We start from the raw sequence: 13,432 nt of genomic DNA on the forward strand, positions 1-13,432 counted from the left end.
GCTCCCAATACAGCTGTCCATTAGCTGCCTTCACTAGTATATAATCTGGTGGTTCTGAATCTTCCGGTAATTTGGAAGGGTGTATCAGGGTCCGTGAAGCCCCTGAATCACACAAAAATTTGACTTCCCTTCCCTCTACCAGAAGTGTCACTTCTGGTTTTGTGTCTGCTAAGTAAAGCTCTAAGCTCAATAAAGCTAAGTCCAAAATTTCATCTTCTTCGATGTCTGCAAATTCATGTACATCCTCTACCCCTTCTGTCACATCCTCTACTCCTGCTATCATATTTGCATTTGTCTTTTCCTGCTTATTTTCATTTAGTGATTCCTGAATATCATATAGTCATTCTTCATCTTCCTTATTCTCTGTAGTCACCTTCTTATTTAGCCTGCAGTCCCTTGCTAAATGTCCTTTTTTTCCCGCACTTAAAACATTCACCTTTTTTCTTTCTTTCTTCGAAATCTTCTGATCACTTGTCAGATTGTTTATTTCCCTGGGCATTTTTCTTACCCTTTCTCCCAGTTTGTGCTACAAATACTTCTGACCCATCTTCTACCGAAAATACTTGAGTTTTCTTTTTCTTTTTACTATTAAAATGTCTCTCTGCATGTCTAGCATATTCAAGTAATGTCTGTAATCTACTTGTACGATGATCTACCATGTGCTTTGTAATAAAGCTGCTGATTGGAGTTATACTACCCTTCAAGAATGCATTCTTTAACTGTTGTTCATATGAGGAATCTTGTGTCTGGTTTTCTGGTATCTGCATTCCGCAGTGGTTATTAAAACATTCTAACAGTCTAGCATAATATCTATCAACTGTTTCACCTTCTTGTTGAATGCACTGATTAATGCAAGTCCAATCAGCCCTAGGCTTCCACTTTTCAGAGATTCGGTCTGTCAGACCTTCCACTCTGCCATCCAGTTCTGCATTAGTATGTTGGAGTGGTCTAAGTTGTGCGTCACGAGGATTCCAGTTGCCACTGATCAAGTGCCAATCTGGATCCACAATTTGTCTAACTACTTTTTCTACTTCTTCTCCATTCAAATGGTAACTTAGTCTCATACCCTGTAAGTCTTCTAAAAACTTTCGAAAATTCACTTTTGGGTGGGGAATTCCCTCCGTTGCTTTCCAGATATCTTCCGGTGTCTACAGTCTATAAACTAAAAGAGTCGGATCCTGTCCTGCCTGAGGATTTGGTACTTCTATGAGCAGGCATGTCTCTTCTTCACTCATAGCCTGTGATTTTCTATTTATTTCATTTAATTCAATCTCCCTCCTCAAGTCGCATGTTCGAGACCTTGTCTCGATAGGATCTCTGACAAACAGTTGTGATTTTGCAGGAACAGCTGGGTATAGCGGAGGTGGATTGGTTTGTCCACTCGCTTCGTATTCTGGTAAGGGAAGTGGAGGGGGCGAAGGAGGGGCCGTTGCTATTACCAAGTTATTATCTTCTTTGTCTAAGAACATTGTTTTTGAATTCTTTATTCTCTGTTCCCTGCGATTTGTTTCCTCAAGCCACCTATGCACCTGAGGAACTCCTAATTGTCGTTGCTTTTTTAGTTGACCTTTCACGTCTATTTTTAATTGCTTAACAAGTTTCATAAGTGCAAGTTTATCTAAATTACCGTCAAATTTATACTTATCAACCCATTTTGTGTAATACTTAACATTGTCGGCATGCTGTAATTGCATATATTTCATGTCTTTAGTTAGGGGCGGGTCTCGGGAACATTTTGTGCACTGATTTCCCATTGTTGTCTTAGCTAAGCTGTAAATTGTTACATAACCCTTTTTATCATGTGGTACCACAGTTCTATACCTTTTCACAGTTTATCTAGAATAACTGCCTACCTATTCTGTTTCCCTGATCTATGACAAAAACAGTGACCTCTTTTTCTGTCCCTGATCTGCACATGAAAATCTACCTGACAAAAAACAGTTCTGTAATTAGTCCCTGATCTTAAAACAGAAATAAGGTAATTCCTCCTTAGCTGACCCTCTGTGAGTTGATCCACAGGATCGTTGACTCGTCCTCCAATCCCAGATCAGAAACAGTGGCTGGCCTCTTTCGAACGACAATTCAGTCGGAGGTCTTTCAAAGTAGAAGAGCCGATTTGGCCTCTTCTCCGTACGGATGCATGCCACTGGGCCCAATTCTGACCTAGGCCTAGAGCGAGAGGTACTTTCCGGTCCGAAGGACCAAACTGTCAAAGGAAAAATATACTTTAAAAATTATCAAAACACGGTAGGTTCAGGTTAAGGCACTTTAATCTTACAACAAGGAGACAAAAATGTGCTAATACAGAGTTTTTCTAACGAGAAACAGGAAATACTTTCATTTTTATACATTCTTAAACTGGTTATGTCCTACCATGCTGACGTAACAGATTACCACCTTTTTCATCATCATCTGTTGACCATCTTTCCCATGATTTTCTGCTGATTTATCAATTTTTATGTGAAACTTCCTGAGGAAAACAACATGGCCTTGATTACTCCCAGTTAGATACATGTTATGTTACCATTCAAGATACTATGGCTTACTCAAGCACAATGCTAGCAGTTCATTTCTCTAATAATCCTTTGTCTACTTTATCTCTAAGTTACTGCAGCTGCACATGTTCACATCCTTCGAACAGAGCTAATTGTCTAAAATCATTACATTTACAGAATATAGAATTGTTCATTCATTCGTTCCTGACCTAGCAGATAAGCACATGCTTCTCAAGTGCATTTCCAAAAGGCATAAACATGAATACTGCTGTGCTAGCAGTTACTAGGTCAGAGGGCAACTTGCAAGTTTCAGAAAACATACTGCAGTCTCAAATGAAACTCAATTAGTATAAAATACAGTGCATGAAAAATCGAATGAAAAGTGTATTAAAATACTTGTTTATTAATTGGCATTAAGCATACACACATTAATACATATTTTTCTAACAACTTCCATGAAGAAGGTATTATGTTATTATTCTGTGAGATATTATAAACTTTATGTAGCAATTTTAAAGCATCAGTTGGTAGAATCTTATAGATTCTGGGTATTATACCATTGTTCCCAGGTGCTTTATCGAATTTTAAGTTAGTAATTTGAGTTTGGATGTTTTTAAAGGAAATAGGTTTATCTATAAGGGTAGCTTGCTCACTTGAGAGTCTTTCGTTAGTATATTTATTAATAAAGGATTTGATTTCTTGATTGAAATCAATTATCTTAGGTTGCTGGTTTATATTGATAAAAAATTGTCTAAATTCGATTAAGATATTTTGTAAATCTGAAACTATTCTTTTCTTTTTAGGGGAAAATATTCCATTTATGTGATTAAATTTATTCAGTCTTTTAATTTTATTGGCTAGTAAATTTAGGGATCTAGGATTAGTGGGAAATTTTATAAGCTTACATTTCTCCAACATAATCATGTTGTTTTTGCTTAATATCTCTATATATTATTAAATTAATTCATTTTTTTCGTTTATCATTTTTATCAATATCTCCCTCTTGACAAAGTTTCAAAGTGTCTCATTTATGTTGTATATCAAGTAATTGTTCATCCCATTTTTTTTGTGAAACCAATTAATAATTCTCCCATAAAGATTTGCTTTTAAGGTGTCCAATACAAAAATTATCATTAGTGTAATTAAGGTCTATAAAATTCTGGGTTTCTGATATTATAAGTTCTTTAAAATCTTCAGCTTTGTAATATAGGCAGGAATTCTTCTTATTTGGGCATTGTGATTTGAGTTAACTATGAGTTCAAAGATTATTGAATTATGATCAGATAAAGGGCAAGTAATCACTTCAGTACTGATTAGAGCATCCATCAACTCATTAGAAAATAAAACTCTGTCTATCTTAGAATATGTATTATGTCTATGAGAAAAAAAGTATAGGCTAAAGAGTTAGGATCAGCAAAAATATGTACATCTTTTAATAAGTATGCCTCTAAGAAATCCTTTAATAATTTGGCAAAAGCTGTAATTCTTCTTTTACTATGGGAGGTTGATTCATTGTTGTCTAAAATACGGTTAAAGTCACCTGCTATTATTATATATCCCTTAGAATGTTGCACAATATGGTCAAGGTGTTGTTTCACTGTGTTGATACCAATTCCTGGGATCTAATATAGGTTTACAAGAGTATACATTTTGTATTTAATTCAACAGTGAGAAGACAAAACATTCCTTTATTACCATTATAACTGTTAATTATCTTTGGGCATGCTAAACTATTGTTCCATAAGATAGCAACTCCTCTTCCCTTCTGGGTATGTTTTGAACTTACTAATACTGTATATGATTTAGTATCTAATCTTGATGGTACATATAAATCTTTCAGATTCATCTCTCCCATTATTACAGACCGAGTACTACATTCAGTTACATGCTTACATGTTTCACATACCTGTTATATTATTATGCTCTTGTCTGTGTTCCTGCTGATGTGTTCCTTTTTTTTTTCTTTTTTAGTATTATGTTTGTTTCTTTCTCTTTTTTCCATCTCTCACTTTCTCTCTCTCTACTATAGGAATTGAGCTGGTTTGAATAGGTTGCAGCATGGCTTTTGTAGGTGATGCTCCTGATCAGGTGATGGCCTCTGCACTAACTGGTATTTTCCACTTGCTAATTGCATGCAGGCAGCTGTGATGTTCTTCCAATAGCCAACATTATAGAAACTCACTACTATAAATGACTACATCATGTGGGCATTCCCCCTTTACCTTGCCTGTATGAAAGACATCCTTCATGTGTGGGGGCAGCGGTGTTACAAACAGCAGGTAGGAATACCTCTTACAACAAGACTTGTGGACACAGGCCAACTACATGTTTGTATAAGGATCCAGACCTAGGGACAGAGTGTGAGTAGTGCTGTTATATGCTTTGAATACTGCTAGTTTTACAGGTTTGTCTGTACATGCTAGTTTTGCATGGAATGCAGTCTGTCTGCATAGCTCTCAACTGTGGGGATATCCACATGATGGCCAGATGTTTGGCTGTTATATTGTGTCTGTTCCCCATACAGGTTTTGTCCTTGACAAATCAGTGGCATTGTATCTGTTGCTTGCTATCAGTACATGGCAGCATCCATTTGTGTGTCTGACATCATATTCCCCAAAAAGAGTATGTTGCAACCAATCCTGTAACACCAGCAACTTTCACAGTTTATTACAGTAATATTTCAACTATGGCCCTGTGTTTTGGCCTCTGTCCTCCACTTATATACCAGGCTTTCTCCAGATGTTCTGCACTAAGAGGTTGATAGGTATATGGTCTATCATTATTTAGTGCTGACATTCCTGGTAGCATTCCTGTGGTGGTGTGGGCTCCCACACATGTGAGGTAGGGGCCATATATATGAGGGCTACAGCTGGACAACATGTGTGACCCTGTATAGTCAAGAGGTCAGTGTATAGAGAACACTGGTATATGCCCTTGTAAGATAGTTTATTGGGGAGGGGTATTAAATGTCTTCAACCTAGGTTGTTAGAACATGTGAGGGGTATTACTATTCAGAAACATAAAGGCATATGGCTGTACATTTTCATACATTTCACCATGTGAACAGTGGTGCGTTAGAGCTTACTGTTTGGCACACGGTTCTATTTGTGCGGATTACTGCATCATATGTTTACTTTGATAGTTGCATTAATCAGTTATTTTGTATTTCAAATGCCTACACGCTATAAGAAATCTCATACACAATGTAAATTGTACACAAATAAACATTTATATTTATGCAAAAGGTGTGGCATTATGTCCTTTGCATTGAGTGTGAGTATATGCTCTAATGCAATAATTCTAATTTCTAGGAAAGAATCAGAACTCTGGCCATTTGAGAAGGTGGCAATTGTAGGAATGATGCCTGTTTGATATCATGTGGACTCTCTATATATACTCTCTTTATATATATATATATATATATATATATATATATATATATATATATATATATATACATATACATGCACATATATATATATATATATATATATATATATATATATATATATATATATATATATATATGGGATCTGTACAGATCCCTGAAGGCACTTTCTGCTGAAGCAGAAATCACCGAACATACATAACTGAAAGTGCTGTTCACCAAAGCAGCACTTTCGGTTATGTATGCTGGTTGTGCCGGTCACACTACAGTGCAGTTAAGGGAGAATTCCCTTTTCCCCACTGTAGTGCGACCTTGGAGTGAGAATCTAAAAGTGGGGAGTGTTTGGGCCCCACATGGGGGTGCAGGGAGGCTTGCCCCCCTGCATAAAAGAAGATTTATTGTTTTTTTTTTTTTTTTTAATGGACTTTAACGAAAGCGCTTTTTCGGTGAAAAGCGCTTTTGTTAAAGTGCATTTGGTTATTGTGGATTCAGAGTATTGAACTTTCGTTTAATAGTCCTAGATCTATATATCTATATATATGTGTGTGTGTGTGTGTGTGTGTGTGTGTGTGTGTGTGTGTGTGTGTGTGTGTGTATAAATATATATATATATATATACATATATATATATATATATATAATTTGAATATTTAGTGCTTCCACATTGTACTTTCCCTTGGTAGACTGACTGTTCTGCATGATATGTTGGAGAAATCATCCCAGCCCTTTACAGCTCAGATGGCTTAGTGGTAACTTGTTGTGGCTATGGTGTGCAGGGTCTTGGGTTCAAGAATTGCAAGGGCTGATTATTTTGTTGCTGGGTAGAACAAGGGGTGTTGGATACAGAATAATTAAGGCACTTTTAAGCAGTTGTAAGCGGGTTTGCGTGGGTTTGTGCATCGGTAAGCAATGCTAACTTCCAGTTAAATATGCTTACAGACAGTTAGCCTTTAAAAGTGCTTAATCTGTGTAGGCATCACTTAGCTCTGTGCAAACAGGCTTAGTCCCCCTTACTACTACTTACTCCCACTTACACCTGCTCTAATTTCTTAAAAAGAAAAAAAGGGTGATAGAAAAGTGGTGAAAAAGGGAGGCACAAAGAGGATAAAACAATATGACAGATAGCTAAGGATGTGCAGTATGGGTGTAGGGAAGGCCCAGAGCTGTCCATTTCTTCTACTGCAACAGCTGTGCATATATGCTGAATTTGGAGGTAAATTTGGACACTCAACCCCCTGAGAGAGGAGTGAGGACAACAATAATGTGTTGTGAAGCCAATTAGACCATATTATATATGTCCAGTAGACACGTGTGAAATGGACAGCTATGTATGGCTCAAGATTTTTTTTTTTGGGGGGTGGGGACAGATTGCCCTTGTTTTTAAGATGAGAGTGGGATTTTGGAGAAGGTTAGTGGGTATATTTTGGCAGGTAAGTTGAGTAGAAAGACAGACAAGACAGCATACAGAGGCAGTATATGACACATGGTAGGTAAACACCTTGGACAGGGAGGAGTGTTTGGAAATTGGAAGCCCATGAGTCCCCAAATGGAAACAGTGGGACTGAGGTCCCCACCCATGGGCAGTCACCACTGCACCTTCATGGCCCTGAAGGTGGCTGTGCTGGGGGCTGAGCAGGAGGGGCAGGCTGACCCTCTAATTTTGCCACGCGGCCCTCAAGCTGGTGAAACAAATCTCCAAACTCCTTTTGGAGCTCACTAAGCACCAATCCCCAGACCTGGCTTTGGGTGATGGTATCCTGTCCATACTCACTCCCAGAGGCATACGAGCCCCATCCCCTGAGGTGGTTCCACTCGAAGGTGGTGCAGGACCAACAGAAGAGGAGGTCCCAGGGTGGGGCCCAGATATGCTGGGGCCCAGTGCCCAGCCAGATGAGGTGGGTCCGCTGGGACTGGCCTTCCCAAACATGCTATGGTGTTGCAATGTTAGAACATATGTTGGTTAGTAATAGTCAGCACAATCCAGGATTAGTTATAATAGCATGCATAGATATTCACATTAACCCAAAACAACAGATTTTGAACAGTTGCATAGCAAACAGAACACATGCATATATGGAACCATAGTGGCCACTACAATGGCATGCATGTTATATTGATAGCAACAGGCCAACGATGATAGCATTTCAACATGGAACATTAATGGAAACGCATTTCAATATTGGTTGAACAATAGGACTTATGTCCCAACAGTAGGTTTGGTGTAAAACATACCCATTGATTTGTGTGTTTAGGTTATTGTTGCAGATATGGGGGGGTGATATCAATTAACAACTTGTATAGCCTTGCAGTACTCACAACTTTAATGAGCATTGCTCTAATCATTACTCTACAGGTATTATTACAATACCCCATGGCCTTGGTTTGGGCAGTGGTATGTTTGTACACAGTATATACTTCAACCATTGTATAGCTACATTCTACTTCTCTTATTTGATAGACCTGTGGGGAGAATGTTTGTTAACACTACTTGACTGCTTCTACACATATTCCCAGATTCCTAGTTAAAATTATGCATACAGCTTACTACCACTCCTGGGATTCGAATCAAGGCTGTGTCTGCTAAAAATACAACAATCTGTGTTGCATCAGAGTGAGTTATTGAGAAACTGATGTCTTTTCCTTCAGTGTTTTCTGTCTAAGTCTCTCTTGGTTGTACAATTTGACCTTGTAAATACAACATTCTTATACAGACATTCCTAGAAATATTTTTATGTAGCACAGTGTGGGTAACAGTGGTTGACAGAACATTACTATTCAGATATCATATCTTGGTTAATGCAACATGTCAAGCCATACAATACCAGAGTAAACACAACCAGTACAGGATTTAGAACTTTATTGCCAGGCAGTTACAGTTCTCTTAACTGAAAGACCTGTGGGGGGAATCTTTGTTAACACTACCTGACTGTTTCTACACATATTCCCAAAATCCTATTTAAAATTATGCATACAGCTTACTACCACTCCCCAGATTTGAACCATGGCTGTGTCTGCAAAAAATACAACAATTTACATTTCATCAGGGTGAGCTACTGGGAAACTGCTGTTTCTTCCTTCCGTGTTTTCTGTCTAAGTCTCTCTTGGTTGCACAATCTGACCTTGTAATTACAGCATTCTTATACAGACATTCCTAGACATATTTTTTATGGAGCACAGTGTGTGTAACAGTGGCTGACACATTACTATTCAGATATCAGATCTTGGTGTATGCAACATGTCAAGCCATACAAGACCCGTGTGAACACAACCAGTCCAGGATTTAGAACTTTATTGCCAGGCAGTTACAGTTTTATTTAAATATGACTTATATGGGACTATTACTGTCATCTTGTCTGGTTTATTCAGTACAAACCACACACATTTTTTTATACTGCCAGGTAGCACTTTTCTCTTTTATATTTATTTGGGAGTACTACTACAAACAGGATTCTTACTCAACAGCCTCGCAACACAGCCTTTGCAACCTACTGGCATGGGCTTCCTGATCCACAGCTTGCTTAGCTGCAGCTGTAATGAAAATAGAGAAACATTTAGGCATACCTATCCATCACATACACAGGCCGGACTTTGCTAAGCAGTTATTGCTATGAATACTTACACACTGCTGGGACATCACCCCTATGTCTTGCTTCTTGGACCCACTCATCTAAGAGCTCCCTCTTCCTCCACTTCAAGTCGGAATAGTGGTGCTGGACCTGCTCACCAGTCCAACGGATACCAGTGGCACTGATGAGATCATGGGCAGGACAGTCCCAGGCTTCTGCTTTATATTGGAAGCCCTGGTACTGGACCTGCAGCAGTCTCACATCATGTTTTTTTTTACCAGGAGTCTTACCATAACCTTGGACTCCTGTATGCCCCAGTGCTATGCCAGAAAGCACATGCCCTCTCCAACACTTGCCATACTGCCTACAGTGGGGAGCTGCAACCAGTTATGAGCTGTATTCCTGCCTGCAGGGTTTAAATATGGCTGATTTCCTGCCCTTTGCCATGATTGGATGGTTTTGAATATGCTGAGCTAAGCTAAGCTACAGGCAAACCTGCTTAGTTAAGGTTGGCAGTGCTTAAAGGGGCATGTGCTGAGCACAGGTTACCGGAGTGCACATATGCTTAGCTGCAGTACTTCCTGCTTAGCATTTACATTTCTGCAATGCTTACAGTGCTTCAGCTTAGCTGAGCATAACATAGCATTATTTACCTTTCATTTTTTGGACTATCACGATGGTGGGTTTCATTCATCATTTAGCATAGCTTATGATATGTATGTTGACCTTCCATAACATCCCCCTATGTGCTTTTCTGATATATTACATTTTGTGTGACTGCATGTATGGGACACTTGTGTTTATGTGGGGGTTTCACAACTTCAGTACACTAACACCTCACATCTGGCTCTAATACACTGCTCTGGTTGGGAAATATAAGTTACTTACTACATAAATATACTAAAATATTACATTTGTGGTGATTTCACTTACAACATAGAATTGGCTGCAGTGGGGCTACAACCCTGACTGACTACATACAAAGTGTATACTTTAACCACTACACTATTGCACTACTGCTTATGGTGGCTGTGTATTGCTATTTAACTTCTTGGGCCATTTAAGCTGGCCTAAGCGTAGCTAAGCAATGGGCACACTCATGCAGCTACGCTTAAACTTTCCTGCTGATGTGAAAAAAAAAAAAAACATTACGGACACTTTTTAAATATTGCTCTTACAAACTCAGACAGTTGTTAGAATAACAGGTTTTGCATTCGCATGCATTTTCTGAAGGGTATGATGTCCAAAACTTAGTTCTTTCATTATTTTCTAACTTCATTCTTCAATGATATGCCACTACTTTGGCAGTGGCCACTTATTTCATGGACGTACACTATACGGCAGGAATCTAGACATTCTCTGGGGTTCTCTCTTGTTAGGGGTTTACATTCTGTGAAAAGAATGATCTCGCTCTTTTTACATTGCCGTACAGCGATTCTGGTGTGCAGGGGGCATGTATCTTATGACAGCACTGCTCTCAGCCATGCCCCCTGTACTTGTACACATTTCCATGTATGTATTGCAGCATGAGAGTGCGCCCTCATGCATATGCTTAGAGTACTGCCGTGCTGCTCCCATGTAGTCCCTTCCATGCAGGAATAGGCTATTCCTGCACGGAAGTTTGCTGACTCCCACAGCCTGTCTGTTCCTAGCCTTTCATGAAGACAGGCTCCCTGCAACTGTTTTAACATAATAATAATAAGAATAAAATAAAATGAACTAGCCAGACAGGCCCCTTTACATTTTTTTCTTGACATTTTTGCCTTTTTGTTCACAAGAACCCAGAAGATATTTCTCCTCCATATTCTGCACTGAAAAAGTAATCTTTTTCTACAGAAGCTTCATGGATAAATATCAATTTTGAGATCCAGACACATCTTATTTAAATATTGCATACTTCTTTATCACAAAGGATTTTCTTTCTAGCATCATTAACTTAGATAGTACTTTTTTTCTGCTGACTATTCTACTTTTCCTTGGAATAATATTTGTATTCCCCCCAATAATATTTGTAAAAATGTAGCTGCTGTGCACAAGAATCCTACTGTTCATCTCTATCTCTGTCTGAGCCTTAACATTCTAGCTATCTTTGTTTCTATTATTATACAGATGAAAGTTTAGAAAGGTAAATAACTAAATATCAGCAAAATCTGATAATGAATGCTTTTAACCACACTTGCATATGTAGTGGTAGATTATATGTGCAGAGTTTTCCCAGAAAATGCTTTACACCATACATTACAACTGGTCAGAGTTTCACAGAATGTCCATATGTTTGTCTTGTATTTTTGCTCTGCTCCTCATAACATTTGTAGTTTTCTGGCAAATCACCAAGGACTGAAGTCACTAAATATTGATAAACATTTGAGTTTCAGACTTCATATCATTCAGAAAATGTATGGTAACACAAATACTTTTTTTCTAGTAATTTTCCAAGATTATAAGAGCAGTATTAAAAATTTGTCCCTGCTTTGGGGCCTTTGTCCCCCCATTGTTGGCCTTGTCCAGATATCTTGTGGTACGAGGTTGAGAGGTATGCATGACACATATATTATATAAAGGTACATCATCTGGATTTTTTATTCAAAGTTGATCTGGTACTTAAGCTCAAGAATCTCACAATATTAATACAAATATTAATAGAGCATACTATAAAAACTTAAAACAACTATAAAGCCTAAGTTCATTAAAGTCATAAGTCAAGTGCAGCTGCATAAGATTAGGAAGATGAACTATTAATCATTATACATTGTTTTTGTATTGTTTAGTTTCATGCTTCTTTAAACGCTCTCTCCTGGTCCGAGTTTTGTCCTATCCTAATATTACACAATGCATCCTGAACCTTTCACTATCGACTCATACTTGTACAAACATTCCAGCTGGCTTTAACTTGCAGTATTGCTCTTTTTAAAACAAATAAAAGATGTTACAAAATCAGTTCTGCTAAAGCTCACGACAATGATTTCCCGCAAAATATGGCAGTTGTTAATAATTTGCATATGTAGACCGAACAGTGTGGCAATAGCATGTCTTCATACCACCCCAAATCAAATAATAGCTATAAAAAAAATGCACATACAGTGGTCATAACCTTCTTCAAACAAGTCAGTGGTCTGATGGAATAACATACCCTTTTGTGCAATATGCCCTCGGTATTTCATAGTGCTTTAAACTGCAGATTAGCACATATAATGTTGCAAACAGAAAAGAGAAAGCTGGTCATTTCTTGAATGCAGAAATCAACATTTTGGCTTGCAATTTTTTCCCTTTGTCTGTGAATTTGACAAGAAAAAATCAGTGTGAAAAAAAATAGTGCATTACGTGCTGTCTTCTTAAAATCCAGATGATGTAGCCTGTAATTTGTTTTTCTTACTTTTCGTAACTGCATCATCCACTGAGCAGCACCCATTTTCAGAAGGATAAAAGCTGTAAAAAATAAAGCAGAGAGGTAGAAATAAACAGTTACACAGATCAAAGTGCACATCAGAATGACATGACATAGAGCGACATGTCAGGATAAAGTAGATTGGCTGTATAGCAATTTCTTTGCTTATATTTTTGTGAGCAACAAGATCATTTTGCACACATCTCTGATTGCAAACAGTCTGCAAAGGAAACTCTTAGCACAGTGCAGATGACAGCAACATATATCAAAGATGATGCAGGATGAAACTGATACATTGTTCAGGAATGATAAATGAAATGTGTTACTGATCTACACCCTTCTGTAGCTTTCAAAATATTTATAGAATAAAATGATATACTACCTTAATCCATTTTTTTAACCAGGAATGGAAGACAGGGAATTTTCAATGATTCTTTTAATGAACCTTGTTTGTCAAAGTCACATGCACACACACACACACACACACACACACACACACACACACACACACACACACACACACACACACACACACAGTTTACTATTGGAAGTTTGACAGTACTTGCAATGAATCTGTTGGTGGTGACCTCACAGCACT

This window comes from Protopterus annectens, chromosome 6.part0 (genome assembly GCF_019279795.1).
Source record: "Protopterus annectens isolate FY-2018-M chromosome 6.part0, PAN1.0, whole genome shotgun sequence".
Taxonomy (NCBI): domain Eukaryota; kingdom Metazoa; phylum Chordata; order Ceratodontiformes; family Protopteridae; genus Protopterus; species Protopterus annectens.